Source organism: Aptenodytes patagonicus, chromosome 3 (genome assembly GCF_965638725.1).
Source record: "Aptenodytes patagonicus chromosome 3, bAptPat1.pri.cur, whole genome shotgun sequence".
Taxonomy (NCBI): domain Eukaryota; kingdom Metazoa; phylum Chordata; class Aves; order Sphenisciformes; family Spheniscidae; genus Aptenodytes; species Aptenodytes patagonicus.
The window spans coordinates 128,836,757-128,859,250 of record NC_134951.1 but is presented as its reverse complement, the minus strand read 5'-3'; the positions used below and the strand labels follow the sequence as shown (position 1 = coordinate 128,859,250).

The 22,494-nt window shown below is 36.1% G+C and overlaps 1 long non-coding RNA gene across 3 annotated transcripts in view; it reads left to right on the top strand.

Moving 5' to 3' along the window:
• LOC143159123 (uncharacterized) overlaps window positions 1-22,494 on the top strand; it is a 510,504-nt gene that overhangs the window by 150,203 nt on the left and 337,807 nt on the right. The gene's annotated exons all lie outside the window — the stretch shown is intronic.

Sequence of the window (22,494 nt, the reverse complement as noted above, 5' to 3'; positions counted from 1 at the left end):
AGCCAGTGACCACTTAAATCATGCCAAGTGTTTTTTACCAGTAGGTTAGTGACCGTATATTGACTAAAAGTAGATTTGAGAAAGAATCAACAGGATTTGCAAATTTCGTGAGGTCTCAGGTGAATGAGAAACTATCAATAAACTTTAAGTCATTATAAATCAGCTACAAGATGGCACTAAAATAATATGCAATTTCAAATGAATGATTTTAATAAGTTACCAAAACAGAATTGTTGATTAATATAGCATAACATATTCCTTGCTTACTATGGAATAGTAATGAATTATTATTAAAAATACAATATTATAGTTGTAATGTAGCAGTGTGAAAAATTTAATAGCGGCCTGCAAAAAAGGCTCTTTTCATTCTCATTTTTATCTTTCAGCTTTTTGAAATGCAGGTCCCTACAGAATTGTTACAAGATAATAGAACTCAAAGATTTATTTCTGATAAAAGGTTTAAATTGCAACAGCAAAATATAATAGCCTAATAACAAGACCAAATAGATATTAAAATAAAGAAGAGAGAAAGAAAAAGGCATAGACTTATTGCTTACCTGTCTGTTCATGAAAATGGATCCATCATATTGCAACTTGATAGTAGCTCCCTATAGCCTGCATGAATTCAGAAGGGGGATAGACTGAGGTGGGGTTTATTCACTGGTTGCATTGCAATGTGTGTGTTCAAACTCTGTAGTAACAAGATTTTCCTGAAAGTCATTTCTGTGTTGATTAAGCCTTACCTGTCACCTTCACCTTTCCTGTAGAAGAAAATTACATTTGTCATAATCTGCTAAATTTGGTTTGTTTTCATTTCTACTAAACTGTTATTGAGAACGGTAGATTTTTTTTTTTCCTGTGGTGAAGCTGAATAAAATTTGTGAAATAAGAAATTCCAGAAGTATACATTAAAAATCACTTACAAGTTTTGAGGGCTTGTTTGTAGTGATATCTGATGTGGAATCAGGTTTCTGTGGTCATCCGTACTATTCTTACACTAGTGGAACAATTGTTTGGGTATTTGATTAGGGCAGCATCCTATATTTTACCTTGAGAATAGATGTAGTTAGAAGATGAGGTTTGGTATTTCCTTTAGCAGGTTGTGAGATTTTTTTTTTTTTTTTAAGAGAAAATCTAAGTATTTCACGACAAAATCAAAATGTTTCAGTTAATGTAATTCATTATATTGCCATGAGGGCTATATGGAGTTGCAGATAATGTACTGATGGTCTCATGTAGTTATATTGCTCTCTTGAGTATTTGGGTGTGCGCTCTTGTGCTCTTGCTCTGTCTTTTTTTTTTGTTTGTTTTGTTTTCTCCCCCCCCCCCCCCCCCCCCCCCCCCCGCTTTTCTAAGTAGAGGGGGGCAGTCTCATCATGGGAGATTAAGTCTTATTGGAGAACTCAGTCTGTAGAAAAGATGAGGAATGGAGGGGGCGGGCAATGAACCAGAACTACTATTATATGTAACAGAAAAATTGGCAGGCTAGAATATTTATGGTTTTGATAATACTTTTCTTCCAATCTTGCTCATAAAACCAGTTCATCATCAAAAACAACTTGATTGAGTTGAAAAAGTCAATTTTCTATAGTTTCTGTTGAAACTTTCCAAGCAGCTCTTCTTACAGTGCCTTAGTAAACACGTGGTTTTGTGGTTCTTCTCATGGTTCAACACCAATCACCATTTTGATCTTTATGAAACGTGAAGATTGCCAGGGGCAGATGTAAAGAAATTTGCTGCCTCTTGCAACCCTCTTCTCTGAAAAGAGAGCACTGGTACCATTTTAAATGCCAAATAACAAACCCCCTGATTTTCTGGAGTCTGGAATTATCCTACTTTCATAGTATCGGCAGTAGCAGGTACCCGCAGGTAGGCTGAACTGTTTCCTCTCATCTTTTTTTTCTGTTCATATTTCTATTCACAGAGACTGTCTGCCATATATGGAATTTACCTGCAGTTAATAAGATCTGATTGGAATTTTCATGAGCAGTATCTTTGTCAGGTTTGTTCAAAATAAGCGAGAAGATATTTTATATATTTTATATATTCTCTTTCAATAGGTTAAAAAAAAATGAGAAAACCCTCTTTAAAATTAGGAAGTAAATAAATATTTTGCAGTGTTTAAGTCATTGTCTTTTTCAGTATGATGGATCATTAAAATAAGTTACATTTGTGATGTACATACATGTTCCAGGACAAAGGCTGTGAAAACTTAGGGGAACTTTTTTCAAGAGCTGATGCAGATAAAATACTTGGATATTTTTTCAGGTGTATTTAAACCTGCTGAGGAGTTAAGCTGAAGTGTTTGAACAGTTATATTTAAGAGAAGATTATTTTTTTTTTTAAGAATAATGAGATGAAAAAAAAAAAATCTGTGAAATAGTATCCCACTTTTTTGTACTGCAGACTTGGAGAGAGTATTGTATTCCAACTTCTCACAAACCACAGGAGCAGACCGCATATCAGGCATAGAACAAAACAACAAAAAAGAAATCCCCCAAAGTCTGACCAGAGGCTGTTAGATTTAAGCTGAATAGAGCTAATGCTAAGAGCCTTGGGGACGGATCCTCGGCTGGTATAAACAGCTCAGCTGAGTTTGGTGTCGTAAATAAGATTTTTTTACACCAGCTGAGGATCTGCCCCTGATACTGCTGATACTGGTGGAGAGAAGTTTGCTCTAAAGTAGACTTGCTGCAGTTTTAAAATAAATAAAAGCCAGTCTTTTCAGGTATTTAATACTCTTCTGTTCCAAACTCGCTTCTGTTCAAAGCTTGCTCTATGTGTATGTTGAATTTGATAAACAAGGCAGACAGACAATTTACAGATTCTGTGCTTGTTGACTTTCTCCCCTTTTTAAAAAGAGCTGCTTGTGTGTGAAGCTTCTTGGCTGCATGGAAGTTATGATAATGCAAATAAGCTGCACAGTCTTTCATGCCAATATTCCCTTCTTTCTACTATTGTCCAGACTGGTCTGTGTACTGAGAGAGGTGAGCTATTAATATTGCCTTTTTACAGCTAAATTCTCTGACTTCAGAATTGTTCACAGATTCTATTAAAGACCCCTATGGAGGATTGCTTCTACAAATAGGCATTTTAATTCATCCGGGTACACTAAGGTGTTACCTTCCTTTCATTAATAAAATGGAAACTCATAAAGAAAACCAGATTATCCTGAATTTATGATCAAGTAATTTTGTTTCTCTTAGCTCTGGTAATAATTGTGGAACATTATTTCCTTGTTTCTTTTCCTTTCTCCTTCATATACCTAGACAATCTTAATTTCTCATGTTTATTTATCTTTTTTTCCCTTTTAATTTGACAGGAAAAGCTATCTAGGACCCCAGGAGGCAAACACTGAGAGTTAGGAATTGGTCCTTCCCATCTCCACTTTAATGAAATAATAAGTAATTGGTTCATATTTACCAATGCTTTAGAAATTCTAGGTTATTCTTTGTGTTCTATCTTAAAAATTCTTAAAATGGTAGTTTTGGGCTTTATTTTTAATACATATTTTGTATTTTTTCTGGCATTTTGTCATCCACACTGTAAAGTGATTAATCTCTCTCATCATGACTCTGAATATTCAACGTTTTACCTGCATTTTACTATTTCCCCCCCCTGAAATGAAGCTATCGGCTCAAGGTGAATGTTGTTAACAGACTGATTGAATGAAATTTCAATACATTTGGGGATAAATAGGGATAAATCACCACAGTTTTACTGACACCAACCTCTCTCTGCCACTTTACATCAATGGCAAGCCTGTCTCTTTATTGACAGATGCCTTTTGGGGGGAAAAAACCCTGAATCCAGTTCTTCAGAAGGCAGATCATGCTATGGATCTTTTCTCTGCTGCAGAGTACTTCTGAAGCACCTCTGCAGAGGCCACTTCAGTTGAATGACTACTTCATGGACTTAAAATGAAGTGTGCAGAGCTAAATGATCTCTGTAGATGCTTTGGCTAAACTTCTGGTAGTAGACTATGCTTCTGAGATCTCTTAACGAGCAACTACAGAAAACATCCAGTGCTTTTTCTGACCAACTGAAGGGTTGTGATCCAGCTGGGTTCCGTACAGTAACATGACACAAGGGTCACGTCATTACTCACCAGCTAAATTTCAAAGTAACTAAGATACCAGCAAAATTTGAAGTATCTTATTTTCTTGTGCCTTTTCATTCAGAAGTTGTTGATCTCTTAAAATAAAGGAAATGAGATTTCAAAATTAAATTTGAAAAAAACCCACACATTTGAAGTTAAATGAATTAATCAGATTTTAATCATGGTCTACAAAAACTGGCAACAAAAGTGGAAGAGAGACATCTCTGTTCCTGTCGCAGAAGGAAAATCTTCCTCAAATCACACTTTTTTTATTTTTTCTAAACACTTTTGGTATTGTTTCCTTACTTGCCTACAGGATCATAACTTGCCCCTTAAAACATTTTAAATGGTTCTTGAGTAGTTGCTTGGGTGCATGATATATCTCAAATTATGTACAGTTCTCACCATCTTCTGAGAATTGTTGCTGATGTCTATTGAGGCGGCAACCACACTGTAGTTCATGGAAAGCTCAAGTAATTTGTAAGCCAAATTTTGAACATCTGTTTAGTGGAGTGTTTTTTCCAAACTCACAACAGTTATACTATGTGTAGACTGTGACCTAATGGCCATCTGCTCCAAAGCAAGTGTTGGTCAATGCCTATTTCGGTACAACAGTGTAAAAACTGTTTTACTGGTTATCATACAATTTTGTATCCGTGAGCTATTAATGAGTTAAAAGTGATTTTTCTTTATTTCAAAAATTGTTTTCTTTAATTAGTGGCATTCATTATTTTTGATAATCTAGTAGCTGAAAAGTAGTTTATGAAGATGGCCTAATCTCTCTTAATGTCTCTGTTGGTATCATGGACATTTCACTTCTCTTTCGAAATGAAATCTTTCTTGCTTACACATTCTTAACCTGCTCAAGCATTGAAAGCCGATAAACTACAGATTCTCTTAATTTAGAGTTGCTGAAGTTGCTGAACAGAAATATTTTCAATTTGATATTACTTTCACGATACAGGAAGCAATAGCATGAAAACCCAGACAAAGCATTCTTGGAACATGGACTGAAGATTTAATTTCTTTTTTTCCTCCTTTAATAAAAGAGTGTGGAAGAGTTAGGGATGATACGTTAACATGCCAAATCCTGGAGCAAAAAATAAAATTAATCAGATTTTTGCATTTCATCTATAGTATCTCAAGAACAGGGACATAAAAACCCTTAATTAAAGATCCCCTCTACCTGTGAAAGACCATAAACCTGACTCTTCCAAATGGAGTCAGTGAGAAAGTTCTGACTTAATAGGGAATTAGTATAGCTCTAGTAGCATCTAAATATCATTTATCTGTCATGCATCTTAAATACTATGCGTTAAAGTGTTTTGCAAAGCAGGCCAATATATTTGCTCTGTCTTATAGCTGGCATAGGTAAAGTAAAGCATACGGGTGGCAAATCGAGTGGGACAGTATCCTCCATAGTAACAGCTGACATAGCATGAGCATCTTCACATCTTACCCATCCCTGTGCCTTTCCTGACTGTTGGTGCAAGAATGAAGGTGAGTCTCACCCACCCTTTCTTTGGCATGAAGTAATCCCACTGCAGATTTTCTTAATCAACGTGAAGTGGGGTAAAAATATAACACACTTTTCAAAAAGGAAATAAAAATTTAAAGCTTAACGCAAGATCCCTTGCTGGAGTGGGCTTGCTTTATCCTAGCTCTGTCTTCTGTTAATCATTTTACTGTAAGCATATGATATACAGCGATAGCCTACGTAAGTAATTTAAAATAGAGTAAATTTGGCTTGGTGTGTTTAATAAAAATTGAAGTATTGTTGGCAACCGAAAATCATGAGACTAGAGAAATTCAGACAGTTTTGAGAATTTTCTGTTGTTTAAGTATTACTGCTTTCAGACTGCATTAAGTTCTGAAATAAGTCTGAAAAAAATTAATTGTAGAAAATGCAAGGTAGATATTCCATTAATTCTCCTAATGTGCCACAAACAGAAAGATGCACATAAAGCAGTTATTCTGCCTCTAGTATGTGTATTGCATAAAGTGCAACTTCCTGCAAAATGAGTGAACCTGCACAGAGCATAGAAATTTTGCTGCACGTACTAAGAACTTCATGGCAGAGAAGCAAAAGTAATTTCCCTAATGACTGGTTGAAAATTTTGAGATCTGCAGAGCAGCCGCTTTTATCTCTAGCAAAGCATACACGATCTCTATCTGCCTATTTATGACACTGCAGTATGTGACAAAGACTACTGCATCATACAGTGTTGAAACAAAAAGCACATGTCAAAACTCAAGTAGGAATCTTTGAAAGGTCTCCTGAGGAAGAATCGTTCTGTTTTGTAACACAGCCTTGCCCTGAAAATGTCTCTGTAAAATGTGTCCAAAGGAGTTATAACACTTCATGTAGTCCAAATGCCCTCACATTTATTCTCAAATACATTTAAGTGCATGGAAGCTTTTGAATTGCAGGTATGATTGTGTGTAGCTGCTAAAAACTTACATTTTAAAATACGTTATGACACAGTTTGATTACCACAACTGCCTCACTGTCGTGTCTCCCGTTGGGCTTTCCCTGCCCTCCTTTCACTTTTCCCTTTGCCGTTTCATTTTGCGCGGGTGAAGAGCTGGTGTGCACGCCGAGGGCTTTGCGATGCCAGACGAGGTTGCAAAGAAGACAGCTGTCTAGTTTGGGGAAAATAATTTCTGTGCTGTGTTACGGTACATGGAACGGCACTGCTTTTTCAAGGGGGCAGGAAACTGGCAGAAAGGGCTAGTCCCCTTTCTGCCGGTCCCATTCAGTAACAAGGATCCAGTAGAGATTACCACGATGAGTTTTACAGTACGTTGGTAGAGTCTGTTCCAATTCCTATTGATGTCAGTGCAAAGTTTCCTTTAATTTACTTGAGGTAGGATTAGACTGTTAATGGGTAGGCCCGTGAGTGTGTTTGGAAAGCGTGCAGTCAGTAACCAGCTCTAAAGGAGCATCTATGTTTGTCTACAATATTCTTTAATATGTCTTTGTAATCATAAGAAGACTAGTGCTTCAAAAGTTTCTTCTTTCTTTGTTGTTAGAAGACCCGGTTTAAAAGGTGCATCAACAATGTTACATTTTCTCCATGAGTTGTTTTTACTCTCTCTCTTTTTATACCTGCATACAAATCTAAACCAATAGTTGCTATTTCTAGGGAGTGTACAAGACAATAAATAGCTGTGTGTATTCCCACTGTATCACCATGTTTCTGTGAATCACAAGCTAATTACTTCAAAGTTTAAAATCCGTTCTCCTAGAAACTATTGCTGTTTTATTTCCAGCAATATAATATCATCATAGTTTATCAACAGCGTTGTCATTCGTGATCTACCTGCTCTTATTTAGATATTGATAGCCTTAAACGTATGTCAGATTCTGTATGTATGGACTCGCAGATACCCACAGGCATAGTTCGTGTGAGTGGTAAATGTAAATCAATAGGGAGTACTCTGGGTGATAAAATAGGAAGTTCAAGTTCATATGACCAGCCAGTGCTAATGCAAATAGTTCTAACGTATTTCACATGAGACATTAGGCTGGTATTTTTGCTGTTTATCTCTAGTCCCGTCAGCTGGAAAGCTCCAAACTGATGGACTGTTTTTGAAAGAATATGAATAGCTCTTGTGCTGTGGCCAGTATTTCTCCCGTTGATAACACTGTAACTAATGTCCGTGTCTCTGTGTATGTAGCGGCTGAGAGCATAGCTGACTTCCTACAAAATTTTACTGTATTATCAGTATTTAACCTCATTAGTTTATAGAGTACTGCAGAAAACCTTGTGCACGAAAGGAGCAGAGGAGCACAAATTTAATTCTCTGTACTGCCTATGTACATACACACAAGTCATCAGTCCCATTTGGTACTTCTCTAAAATATTTGTAAATGTTATTTTAAATAAACATTTAGCTAGTTCATTATTAAATCTTGATATAAATTTCATCTTCTGTAAGATGTTAAATCTTTAGAATTCATCAGCATGTCTTAATACTTGTGCTTGGCTAATGTTTTACATTTATAGGAGTTTTAAAAGGCAGGTGCAATGTGACATATCACAAGAAGCAAATTAAACTCTTGTAAAGCACAGCTGGAAGGCTAAAAATGTGTATTTGTAATTTAAATATGTGACACCATCACACTGTAAAATCAGTTCATAATTAGAAAACATCTGTTTTTTTCCAATATGATGTCTAATAGTATATTTAAATAATTTAGAATGCAATAAGGGGGGAAAAAAAACTCAAGCTATAGTAAGTGATTCAGGACATTTCTTTTCTTTTGTTTAAATGTCCTCTTCCAGATCTTTAAGTAACCCATCATTTTGAAGCTAATTCTTGGTTCACATTATAATCACCATTGATGAAATACATATGCCAAACATATGTGCTGTTATGACCTTATTGTCAGTCAAGAAACAGGTTTTGTAGATGCTATTGTTAAGAAGGATTTACACACTGTCATGTTGCTGTTTTTTTCTTTTTTGATTATCGGAGAACTGTAAGTCAAATAAAAGTTGATTATTTTAACAGTGAGATTTACATGAATACACACATATATATATATATATATAGTAAACACAACGATGTCTGAAGAGTTTATGATATCTGGAAACATACTTAAGCTAGATTAAATACTGACTTAAAATGTACTGGGATCAATTCAAGTTTAACTAATAAAGTTTGAACAAAACCACAACTTCTCAAATGAAGTTAACATGGTAGATTAGCCACACATCTGTCATCAGTGTTCACGTAGGAGGGTATTTATATTGGTGTGATGAAAATCCTAATGGATGTTTTTATCCTGCCTGAAGTGTGCAAGCAGAGCATTCCCCTAGTTTATTGGCAGTAAACTATATAACCTTTCTCTTGCCATTGCCTAAGCATCTATTTAAGATAAATAGAGGCCGTGCATTCCTGAACAGGTTTTGTGTTCTTTTTTTCATGGGCATACATGTATAAATGCTTGAAAGTCTTCACACACACTTGATAATGCCTAAAAAGCACACTAAGCACAGTAGTACTGTTCAGAGAGATTTTTCAGCTCAGTAGCTGGGCAGTGGTGTTAGTAAATACTGTGAGGTCCATCTAGCTACTCTTCTCTGGGATGTGAACATTCTGGAGAAAAAATGTGTTCAGTTTATGTGCTTTCCATTTTAAATGAAACTAATTTTTGCCCTGGAAATGAGGAAAAAATCTAAAACTAACTTTTTGAGGGCTAGAGTACATAAAGTTAATGTGCTGCAGTTTACATGCATCTATGTCTCAATCGTCTTTTATCAACCTTTGCTGCTGCAGCCCACCACAAGCTTTTCATCAGTTTATGCATTGTGCGCCAGGGCAAATAATGACAGAATATCTAGCTAAAGAAGGGGTACTTAATCAGCAATCAAGATTCAATTTGTTTTAATTTTAGCAGGTGTTTGTGAGGTACATTGATGGGAGAGATAATATGTACTGCTTTCATTAGCTCTCTTGTTTTTGTGCTTGAACATTTAAGAGCCAGATGTTCGGAGGTGAGCTGATCAGAATATTAAGTCTCCAGAGGTTGGTTTCCATAGTGTTTTACATTCCTTTCTTTATCTCCCTCAGTTCACCCTGAGCTATGAGGTGCAAGTGCTTGCAATGGCAGACTACATCTCTGCTTCCTATTCAACTAAAGCTGTAAATTAGTTTAATTCTCTGTTTAAAAAAAAAAACACAACACAAAACCTACAAAAAACTAAACCCACAGAAAACAACTTTATTCTAATAATCTGCAATTAATTCTTTGTCCTTGGGTCAGGCTCATTTCTCACTTAGAACTAGTTTAGTTGATAAAGCTCTTACAGAAATTATTTGTTTAGTAACTGGTATTTTGCCAGGATGTTTTACCTCAGTAAAAGCATGGAACTACCATCAGTCGGTAAGCTACTGATTCCATCCTCTTCTTAAGTTAAATATATGATCTAGATCATTTCTCTGTTTTGGGAAAAAAAAGAAGCAGCTGTATTGTCAGAACGCCTGAACATGAGAGGGGAGGACTGCAAAATGGACATTGAGAGTAGCTTCAGTCATTAGGTGTTCTTTAAGAGAAAACATACAGGCTATATTTGAATATCACAGGTTTTTATGACATAAGGTCATTGAAAGAATGCATTAGGGTAGACAGTAGGATTGCAAAAGAAAGGCAACTCAACCTTTTGGTTTATGTTTTCAGCCCAATAGGTAACATCCAGCAGCCCTGGCTCAGTAGCTGCTGCAGTAGTAAGTCAGTATTCTCCTCTCTAATAAACTCTCCCAATGTTGTGATTATGATTTCTTTTAGTAGAGAAAAAAAACACCCAGAAATGAAGAGTTAAATAGAACTGCCATTGGCAAATGCTATAATGTTTTCCCTCACTATTAATTGTTCTCTGTTTACTTTGATGCTCAAAGATTGCCCTGTTTTACAAGCATATTTTCTTAATTGTGTCACCTTGTACTGTAAGTATGTCAGAGGGGAAACATTTGCAAGTGATTAGATATGGACCTTTGTGTCACCAAATGTATGAGGTACATACCCTTATAGGATATAATTGTGATCTTTTAATATGCGGCCATTGACCCGGACTTGTTATTATCTATTATAGTTTATAATAATGTATCTCTTTATGATTAAATGATGATGCCCGGCAGAACACTATGATTAGCATTTCAGTTATTTATAGATTATGTCAGAGCAGTAATAAACATAAAATGCTGTTAATGTGTGGCTAATGAAATCTGGACATGAACAAGTTTATGAATTGATATAATTCATTTGAGTGTTCTAACTGAGCTGCTGGTTCTCGTCATAATTCAAAAGCTTAGCAGGGTTCACCGATTAGGTGGTAGACTAATTTGCTACAAAAAGTCAATGGGTTTTCATCGTCTTGGGCTATCATACACAGCATGGCTGATTGCATAAGGACTATACAAAGTAATTCTCATAAATATATTTATTAAGCTTAATATGTTTTGTGAGGTTAGGATGGAATTGGCTAGTGCACAACATATGTGGAACAAAATCACAGTGTGTTAGATACTAAAAAGATATGTTCAGTAAAATCATTCAGGACCGGATCGATGAGGGAGTTATTTGAATTTTAAAAAGTGAGCAATTCAATATCAAATATAAATGAGAGCCATAAAGAATGGTACAGATGATTGACTGAGTGTGCTCGACGTTTATTTTACTTTGGCATCATAATTTCATTTCATGCTACAAATACAGCTTTAAACTTAGGTTACTTAGCGCTGAAATAGCTGAGTATATTTGCAGAGCTAATGGCAGTACTGCTTTCCTGTGGCTAGGAAGAACTGAGTCACATCTCACACTAGAGTGTGTGTTTCTACTTTCTTCAACAGCGTAGTCTGTTGACTGCTACCTGTCTTTTTATAGCACTGTCTTTTGATACCAACATATGCCGAGTCTGGGTCATCAAAACAGATGTTCCTAGCCTTTATAGGATATCATTTTGGGGTTTTTGAAACAATGGAGAAAGTGTATTGGATGTAATTTCCTCTTTGGGATCTTCATTTTTCATCGGAGTCTGTCAGTTCATTGGTTTCTTCCTCCCTTTCCCTGTGACAGCATCCTTTGCTCTCTCCCATTCTTTACTTTCTTGCATCAAATCCACCATAGGTTTAAGCAGGGTTGAATTCATGAGAAGAATCCTTTATGCTACCCAGAAATGGTACCCACTCTGGAAGTACTAGACTAACTTATACTTCCTGTATAATTCTGTTTTTTTCAGTATCTTTATCTCTTCCAAAATGCACTATTTTAGAACCTTTTGTTTGAACATCTATGCGTAAACTGACTAGGCTCCTTTTACGAAGAAAGGAAATCTGTTATGGGCTTATATAGAACCTCAAATACATTAGAAAAGCACTTAGATAAGGTAAATAGCTGAAGATTTTTATTTATTTATTTTAAAAACTAACTTACATAGTAAAATTTAACAAAAAGTATTAATAGATCTTAAAATATCGTAAAGAAGCAAACCCAAACAATCAGAAATTATTTAGTTGTTGTGCTTCTTATTTAAGAGACTAACAGGATTAGTTATGAGATTATGACCCTGGGACAGTCTTGTTAATAATAACGTTAATCACAAAATTCTCAAGTTTTTCTTCTTCCGTTTTATAAAAAGCTATGTAGTTATTAAAGGGAGAGGGGGAAGCGCTGCTTGAGAACATGGCTATAGAGTAGTATAACCATTTCTTATTGCAACAAGAGTCCAAACAGAACCCTTTTATATTCTCCTCTCACATTTGTATCTTGACCCAACACGTGATCCATATGAGGCCCTGCACTTTAATCTTCGCTATCAGGTTTTTCTCTGTTGCTTCCCAATATCATTCACATTACATGCATTCCTCCCTTGCGTTACATAAATCTTTGTCTTGTCTCTACAAAAAAAAAGACTTATGTAATCATAAACCACACACCCCACTCGCCCCTCTCCCTCTTCCCAAGTGGTTGCTTTAGAGCTCCTTGGGAGATTTAGAAACAGATTCATACAGTTTTCTAAAGATGTTTTAAAAGAAAAGATTAAAGATGCACTTTTAATGCCCCCATATATGTTCTCTCCTCTAGAATGTGGCATGTGAACTAAGGTGGAATTCAAACGTCGTAACAGCACTAGTGGCCCAGAGCTTGCTCTGCTTGTGTGCTTCGTGCTCTAAGCAGGTTGTTGGATGTGGACCCCCAGTTTATGCTGATGTTTGGGAACACCGTATTGGTGATGCAGGAGGTGACTCGTCTCCTGCTGAGTTAGGAGGCTTCCCCAATTTATGATGAAAAACAGTGTTCTGTTGTAGGTGGTACCTCTTAGGTTATTTGTAGCATTGAGACTGTAAGGACTTTTTATCTTTGAGCATCTGTGGTTGGACCTGGAGCTGTCACGTGGTGATTGTGTATGTGTGTGCATGTCTGCCTGTCTCGTAGGGACATAATATTTGACTGGCTTTTCTTAGTGGCTTCCTGCAACTTTCCTAAGGCTTAGGTGAAAGAGAAAAAAAGCTTTGTAGAGGTAGTGAGCTGAAAACCATTGGAAAAATTTCTGGGTCAGAAAAGCCCTTCCCCTTAGCAAAGGGTCCTTCATGTAAGATCTAAAAAGAGAACCTCTATCACATCTGTTTGCTATCTGCAATATCATGTTTTGCATGATTTTCCCCCCACTGTTTATCTTAAATTTCTTCTTAGTTAATTAAAAATGCAGTTAATATTTTTTTTTTGTCGCAAATGAGAATGCTAACGTTTCATTTATAAAGTGATATGTGGTTCAGCTTCTGCTCTTGATATTTTCAAGAGGCCAGTGATTAAAAAACCTATGTGGAATATGCTCTATTATTGCCCTCTCTAGGCATTGTCGCATAAAACCTTAAAGGTTCTGGTGCTAAATCCCCAAGGCAGCATTTTGATACATGCCAGATGTTCGCTCATGGGAGAGATAAATGTTTAATAATTTTTGCTATTGTTACTGTTTTTACAATGTGTTATACTGCCATGGCTTGCTAAGGCTAAAGCTCTGTTTTGCTGAAGGAACAAGCATATAAGTACTAAGATGTTTACATTTCCATCATCTTGGTTTTGCTTAACAACATGGGAGATTTCAACCTGAAGCACAAGTAGCCCAGCCCTCTCAGAGTTGACAAAAGGGTTTAACTGTGCAATCTGAAATCCTGTTTCAGGGAAGAAAGGCTGCTAAAACCTCCAGCTGGTTTTAAAAGTCTCAAACTTCATTTGGCTCCAAGTAACAACTTATAACCTATTTACACAGATTCCAGTATAAAGCAACAATAAAAAAATTAAAAAAAAAAAAAAAGGCTTCACCTGCTATGTTTCTTTATCTAAGATGGGTAGCATTAATCCCATTTGCCTGTGGTATTTGCACCTTGTATCTCCAGTGTAATAGAGCATCTTTTTAAATTAGACAAGTGCTAAAATTTTTAAAAATAATATATACTTGAGTGAAATTGATCCCTGTCAAAACACTGATAATGTCAACAAAATTACTCTGGTTTTTGGAGCTAGTGGGAGCTAACAAGAAATGGGATGCATTTTCCCCCAAAAATGGAAATTGTCTGGATAGAAACCTCAAAACCTGAGACAACAGATTGTGGCAGGCTTGGATAAAGTCTGGATTTCCAGGTATCTTCTGTGCAGCTATGAGGAGCTCCATTTGCAAATGCTGCTCCTTCTCTGATGCTTCAAGAGCCCATGCAGTACTTCATAGAGCAATGCTGTGGTGTCTTTCTATGAAGAAATTTGAGATCCTCCTGGGTAAATCAGTAGTTGGGGTACCTGGAGCTTGAAGAATGCTGGTTACTGGTAAGTGACCTTCTTTTTCTTCTCCACAAATACCTTCAGTTCCCAATCAACTTTCCCCTCTCCTTCTAGGTGTGTCCCTTGTGATTGAGTGATATCTGAAATAGTGGCGAGTGTGTTTCTCCTTGCATGTCCCACATCAAGCAGAGGAGGAGGTGAAAAGCAAAGGAAAATTTGTGAGTCTCGAGTGATGAGACATGAGTATGTCCTGGTTACATTGTATATGATCACTACTTGTCTCAAAGACCTCTGTTACTGAGAAATGACCTTCCTTTACTAGTCATGAGCATCCTCAAAAGAACAACTTTCTATAAAGAAAAAATTTACCTCCTTTGCCTCTCTGCTTGTCCTGAAGGGCAAGCAAGGTAACACAAAACTGAGGATCCATCTAATTTAAGAAGGATGTTTGCTGAGCTCTTTCTCTCATGCACATGCACTCTTTCACATATTCACCTTTCCCACTGCATTATCTTAATGAAATGAAGTAAGCCCCCACCATCTCTCCAGTTCACCCTTGTCTAGAACTTGTAATTGCTTATTGCAGATTTCCTTAGGCTCTAGATCTTCACTGTTTAGGCACTGAAGACCTAATTCTGCTGTCCTGAATAAGGATGGCAGGGTTGGATCTGCATCAAAATCAGAAAAGAGGGTATGAATATAAATCTGTGTCACCTTTTTCTCTGGGTCAAGCCGATAAAAAGTCATCTCATTCTGTGAAAGGACATTATCCTCAAGGAATAAAAAAATTAGGAATACAGGTCAGACTGCTTTCAGAATTCAAATCTTGGTTTTAAAATGAAGGAAAAGGTTGGTAATCTGTAAATTTGTAAGTTTGGCATCCTGTGTCATACACAAAGTAGTCCTTGAGAATACAGAGAAATGTGTAGGTTTGAAGATCTAATTAAACAATGGGGCAGTTTTTTACAAGCAGCGATGATGCAGTGTAACTATGTCCATTTGAAAAGGGTGTACCCAAGTCCACAGTCTGAGCTAACTAGTTAAATCTGTTTTTCCATTTTGCATATGTGATGACTGAGTGTATCAACCATAAAAAAAAAAAATTAAAGAAATTGTGCTGTCGCTTGCAAGCTGGTAAAATTCTGATGAAATGCACATAGAAGTAGTTTATCAGCATTTACCTGCCTTCAGAAAATGAAATACCTTAGATTTGTTTGAATGGCATGAAACATCCATGGGTAAGTTTCTGATTCATCATTCTAACAAACTTAAAAATTCTTTGTGTAGCTTCTGTATGAGGGGAGTATTGCACTTCAGATATTTCCAGTAATAGAGGTTAGCCCAATAATTTTCTGGCACGTTTTGCTGTGTTTTCTTACATCTTACTCCATGCTGAGTGTTAGTATTGTTCTTGGCATGATGCTTTACCTTGGAAAACATTTTTAATAGCTTCTAGGATTTGGTTAGCTGTTGTTTCCAAAATGTTCATCTCAACTGTAATGTGACAGAAAAAAAAGTCTTAGACGATGCAGAAGAATTTATAAAAACAAAGTAATTTCCTTATTACTTTTAAAGTTTTCTTTTATATATATATCTATTATATATATTATATATCTTTCTTTCATTTATTTTTATAAAATACTACAGATCTAAAAAGCATTTAATAGTGATGTTTAAACTCTGGATAAAACGAAAACAACAAAGCAAATTTATGAGCTAGAGTCACCATTTGATACACGTTTCTGTAGATCCTATTAATGTCAATGAAAGTAGGCACATTTAGATTGAATCCTGATGTCCCTACTTGATGATCCATTTTATGTTGTGTTGCCAGGTAAGTATGAACAAAACAATTTTCAGAGCATTTTCCTCCAAGCACAGATCAAACCTGAACAGAAGGGAGTAAAGGAATTCTAAAGTTTTTCAGTGTACTTCCTAAACTCACGATGTGTAAGCATGGTCAAATTGCTAAATAGGCTTTCAAAACTATCTTTCCAGTTATTGATGCCCGAGTGAGTTAGAAAGTAAAAGAAGAAGTAGTAGTAGTAGTAATTAAAGTAGTAGTAGTAACGATGATAAATTATGGCTTTTGTTCTCATGATATTTAAGTCAGGAAATTTTCTTATTACATCTGGCAAGTAACGCAAACGAAATCTAGGGACTCTTAAAGCTAGCCCCAGGCCAGGCTATTGAGAAGTGTATATTATATATGCTGTGTTGTTCTTTTTTAGTGTTCCATGTGCCAAAGATAGATCAATATTACCTTCCTTTTCTTAACTTACAAAATGATATAGATAAAAATATAGAAAACAATGTCTTAGCCAAACAATAATAGTGACACAAGTTGAAACCGCTACAGTAAATGGTAAAACTGAGTTCTTAACTTCCAACTTTGGCTGGAGGGAGCAGAGGAATGTCATGACTTTGACAAAATGTAATTGTGAATTTCTTAACTTTTCTGAGCTAGTAGCTGGTCTTGAGATTGCATCCAAGATCCTCCTGTCCCATCTTATGGAGGGACTTTCTGGTAGAGGTGCTCAGAAATAGAGGGGCTGCGAGGGGACTGCCAAAGAGGAGGGGGAAAAAAGAGGCCAACAAATGGGGAAGCTGCTTGTCTCTGGATGGCTATCTCCAGAGAGCATTTTAAATGTAACACTACTGAACTTAGCTCTGCCATTTAATTTTATATTTCTTTGTTGGCTGAACTCTGAAGTCATTATGGATTCAAATGCAAAGACTACATGGCTATTTAGCACCCACAAATCATGAGAAATGATGGTGAGTTCAAGGATCTGGTAGGTCCATCTTCAGATTGATGATCATCTCAGAATTATCTATAAATGTGGTACCTCTCCTTCCCATTTATTCCCGTTCCTGAAATCCTTTTTCTTTGCACTTAGGTAGTGGTCATGAGGTTGAGTCCCTTGCAGTAGCAAGGAATGATGTAATGGACATCTGAAAGAGAGAGAGGGAGAGGAATGAAATGTATTGGGAATTGGATGATGGAAAGTAGTGGGAAGGTGAGGCTGGCATGGCTTGAGTTTTATGATAAAGAATACTGTCATAGCAGAAGTAACGTAAACGATTAAAGTAAAAGGTGAGCACAGGCAAGCCGACAATTACTTTTCTAATTCAGGATTTTTAATTCAGTTTCATTGTTTGGATATAGTGAAAGCTGTAGAAATTAATTTCAAATATTTGGGTTATCAGTAAGTGTGTTACTGTTCTTAGCATTTGCACCTATCATAATGTTATCTTTTGTTTTTGTCAGCCATAATATAGGAATCACTTTTGTTATCTGCAGCGGACGTATTTTTTTGGAATCCACTGAAATTAAGAGCCTGTAGAATCTACTATCTTTGGTGTGCTAGCTATAACCAACAAACTACCCAACATTTAGGAGCTGATATACAACAGGGGGAGTAAATGGCAAGTGGAAATTAGTTCACATTCTTAAAGAATGGTATAATAATTGCTCCTTCTGTAATTCTTTTCTCCTGTTTCTTTTAGTTGTGGGAAGACAGGATTTTATATGTATTAAATATGTTATAGGACAATTACCTCTGTTTCAAGCAAGCCTGAGTTGATAATTGTGCTGTAATGTATTATAGCATACAGAGTCCTGAACTAGCTTTTCCTTCCTATATTGAGATCTTTATTATTATGTTAATTAATAAATAATAACTTTTGATAGAGAGAGAGAATAACAGCAAGGTTGCAGTTGGTAGGTACCATGGGGCTATTTCAGCAGGGAGATGCCTATATTTGGAACATTAAATTTGTTTTAACATAACATTTTTTGTTTTTTATAACTTACATATTTCTTCTGCATGTATACAAATAAGCACGCACATATAATGAAAAGCTATGCATTTACACACTCATTATACACAGAAGCAGACAGAGAAGGGAGGGGGGCTACAATAGATGATGTGTGCTGTAGAGCTACATAAATGGGTTGTGGTCTTAACATAGCTTCTCCTGATTACTGGTAAAAAACTAATTAGGTTTTGTCATTTATTCACTTGGAGTTTTGTCTCATTGAAATCTTGCTACTCTATTTAACCTACTTCTAGTCTGCAAATATCTGCTGCCATGTTATGTTATGCTTTTTTGCTTAAGTCCTGAATAATACAGCATAGCACATACAGGAGAATGAAAAGTTTTCACATTTTTAATACAAGACTGATTTTATTATATTACTAGAGAAATAAGTTAGATTGCTCTTGCAGTCTCAATAAATCACACATGAAGTCGTCTTTTTTTCTAAATTAAATTTTTATTTAAATAAAAGTGTTATGTTTGTATTTGAACTGACAGCTAAATCTGATAATTAGAGTGCATGAAGTTGGCTTTGATTGGCATTGTAATTGGATTGTCATTGGGCTGAAAACCTATTATCTTTGGATCATGCCCCATGAAATCTGTTGAAGAAACTTTGCTGCCAGTCATTAAAGCCACCATCTTGGCTTACAAATTAGGTTTGAAAGGCTTTTTACCACTGGGAATGTAATTTAAACCACTGCAATTGCACTCCCATTAATTAAAATTATATTAAAATTATGGTTCATTTTCTAAATATTTTTTCATATTTTATTAGACATACTTATTACTGAATGCTTAACAAATTACATAGCAGAGCTAGTAAAATTATATTTTAAGATAATCCATCATTTCAGCACATGCTACTCAGCATTAGTGGAACTAGTCAGTGTGTTGATCATTAAAGGATACACTATTTATGTTTTTCACTACTGGTTTTCATTAAAAATAAAATATAATTATAAACCACTTTTTTTTTTAAAAAGAGCATTTCTACTGAAAATTATAATTAATCCTAGTAGAAAATTTAGACAGAATCCGCTTTAAAGTGAACTTAGTTTATTGGACTGTTGTTTTCCATATATATTTTCTATATAAGTCACAGCTGAATATATTAAGATGGATAGAGGCATGAATAGGACAGTATTTTGTTTCCATGTAACAGAAAATGACAGTTACGCTGTGATCAAAGTTGGTAATAAAGAATATAGGGTTGTAATCTCTGCAGGTTTTGCCATGAGAATTCAGCAGTGATTACTTTTAAAATTCCTGCAACTTTGCCCTGCAATATAAACATATAAGCAGAAAAATTCACAGGAGGAACTTCAACAGCCCTTCGGTGGCTTCACGTAGCCGCTGGAGGATGGTTGCTGCCTGCATCCCAGGCACGGCCATGCCACGGCGTTGGGTCTCTTTGTGGAGATTTTGGTCTGAAGGGGCTGTCCAATGTGAGTCAGTTCTTAACACCCGTTCATCATCCATCCATCCTCAGCATGTGCAGTACATGAAACTGGTCATTTTAACAACTCGTACAATATTTGTTGACTCTCTTTTATCTAATTATAGTTTTTATATAAAGCATTGATAATATTTCAAGCTATATTTATTAAGCAGAAAGTTGATTCTTTTAGTAGAGCAACATTTCTAAATACATTCCAGTAAAACGGAACCGTAGGTAAAGTAAGATGAGAATATGCATTCCTAGAGGAAAGTACTAGAATATCAAACTAGTGCACGAGGGCTAATAGCATTTTATTTTCGAATGAGCAAAACATCTGAAATCTACGTCGCCAAGAATTTTCTTTCCAACTACTATGCTGACTATATTATATTACTTCTCATGTAGTAGCATTCTTTGAGTAATACAGAAGCATACGCTTATCACTTCCTTTTGGACACTGCATTCTTATTTTCCGTGAGGTGCTATCAGAGAACATGGATCTCCAATCTAGTTGCAGGCTTGCCTTGGCTTTGCAGTAATCTTGCAGCACTACTTGGAGTTCTCTCTGTGAAATTTTTTTTTTTTTTTTTTTGTTCCTACGTGAGGTACTTCATCCGAAGAGGTACCTCATTGCTCAGCAAGTCAAGGCCTAGAAATTCACTTCTTTTAAGGTTATGATTCCCCACTTGATAAACCACAGTGGGATTCCATCTGAAATCCCTGGAGTGCTTTAGACTCCCCATGCTACCTCTTTAGTCTGTGAAACCACTGAACTCCTTTAAAAGTACCATTTTCAAATGAAGCGTATATATTTAGACTTGACTTCAGCTGTTCCCATGTGTGAATTTGCTTACTCTGTACTGCTTAAACATTGTTCTATGTGTTAAGAAAGTCTACATTTTTCTTCCTAAGAGAATCTTAGTTATTTTGATTTATGTGGATCTAAAGTGAACTTTTATCTTACAATGTAAGCATCAGAGCTGTAAGAAACTTGGAATATATCTAGTTTAAAAAAAAGTAAATCCCAAACTGGGTTTGGAATATTTCTGTCTGGCTTTTACATCAGTGAGAATTGGGATGATGTTCTGTAAAATGAATAGTTAGTAATTTCAGAGTCATTAAATAAATAGTTGTTCATCTGACCTCCCTGTGCTTTGACTGACCTCTGTCATTAGGTCTTCCTACTTAACATGACCATGTGTACACCGATAATGCAGCTCTGTAGAATATTCCCTTGCGTTCAACTGATATTTAAAAACCAGGAAACTTCATTAGTTTGGGGTTTAATGTCAAAATATCAGTGTTTGGTGAGACTACAATGTACTTTTGTTGGTGCAAATCTGAGGAAAATGAAGGAATACACTTTCAGAAAAAGAAGAGGATGAAGTGTTAACGCCTCTTTCATGTTAAGAGGCATTGGATAAAATGTGTATCCTGAGATGAGGAACTGGTCTACAGGTCTTCCTTCTCCTTCAACATCATCCTTATTGCCAGGCTAGAGAAGAAGGTTCCTTATTGTTCTCTCACTCTGTTTCTATGAAGATTTACTCTTTCTGAAAGGTGTCACTGTCTCCACTTCAGTGGCTAGGACTGCCCTGTGGCTTTGAACCTCCTCAGTTTGAGGAGGGCACTGAATCTGGATTTTTTTCCTCTCTTCCCCCCCCCCCCCCCCCCCGGTAAAGGTTATTACTTAAGAGTTGAGTTACTGCAGTGTTTCTGAATGCAAGAAGGGTTGAACTAGATGATCTTTTGAGGTCCCTTCCAACCCGGGCTGTTCTATGAGTCTATGAAGAAGTCACAGTTCTTTTCTTTGCACTGAACTCATCAGCATAGGTTAAACACAGTCAGATTCAGCCCTGTACAAGATTTGGGCTCAGGGAGACCTAGTGAGTAGTTAGTTAAAATGGAAGTGTATTGTATACGGACAGTGAGAGAACTCTTTATAGGGAAGCAGCATTAGAGGAGAAAAAGCATGGGACACGGGGCTTGCAAACATCTGCGTAAGATTCTTGGGGTTGTTATTCTTGAACATAGTCATCTAAATTGCACTAAACTCTTAAGATCAGATAATTTTTTTCAAGTTCTGTAGCCTTCTTCACCTAACACATTTAATGTAACATATGATGCATTCCACAAATTCCGTAATAGAATATGAAATAACAAAAAAATGCAAATTCCTGGGAATACTGTATTCAGCAGCACTTTGCAGTACTTAGAGACCCATGTTTTTGGGGTCAATGCACATGACTTTCTGGTTTCAGCGGAAACAGTTAAATATATTTATTTTTCAGAGTAATTATTTGGGGATAGAAGTCTGTTAAATACTGGTAGATTATTCCAGTAGTTAATCAATTAATAAAAGAGAGCTGACAGGATCAAAATGATTGGCAGATATTCCTGGAATGAGGAGTATAAAATGTAAAAATGGCATGTTTCTGAACAAAAAGGGAAAAAAGCCTTAGAAAGGGGTTTACCAATGCGGATTTGAATGACAGTGAATCTGGCGTTTCTTCTAAATTAAAAGCACCGTTTTTTCACTATTGTTTAAGATGGGCAGAAGTCATGCTGCTTCTGAGTGCTGCTGAACTAACTCCTCTGTTTCTGTAAGGTACTGGGAATAGATCAAACCACTGAAAGTGGTTTAAGCACATGCAAATCCATTGAAGTTACTGACACTTTCATCTGCTTATTCAGTAGCTGTGTTTGGCCCACTGAATCTCAAAATCAAGAAAAATATGTCATTTCTTTACTTTTTGTTAAGTTCAGCCTTATCACTTCTGGCGCAGATTTCATTTTATTACGTCACAACTAATTATCCCAGCTCACTTTCCAGTAGGATACTAACTTGTC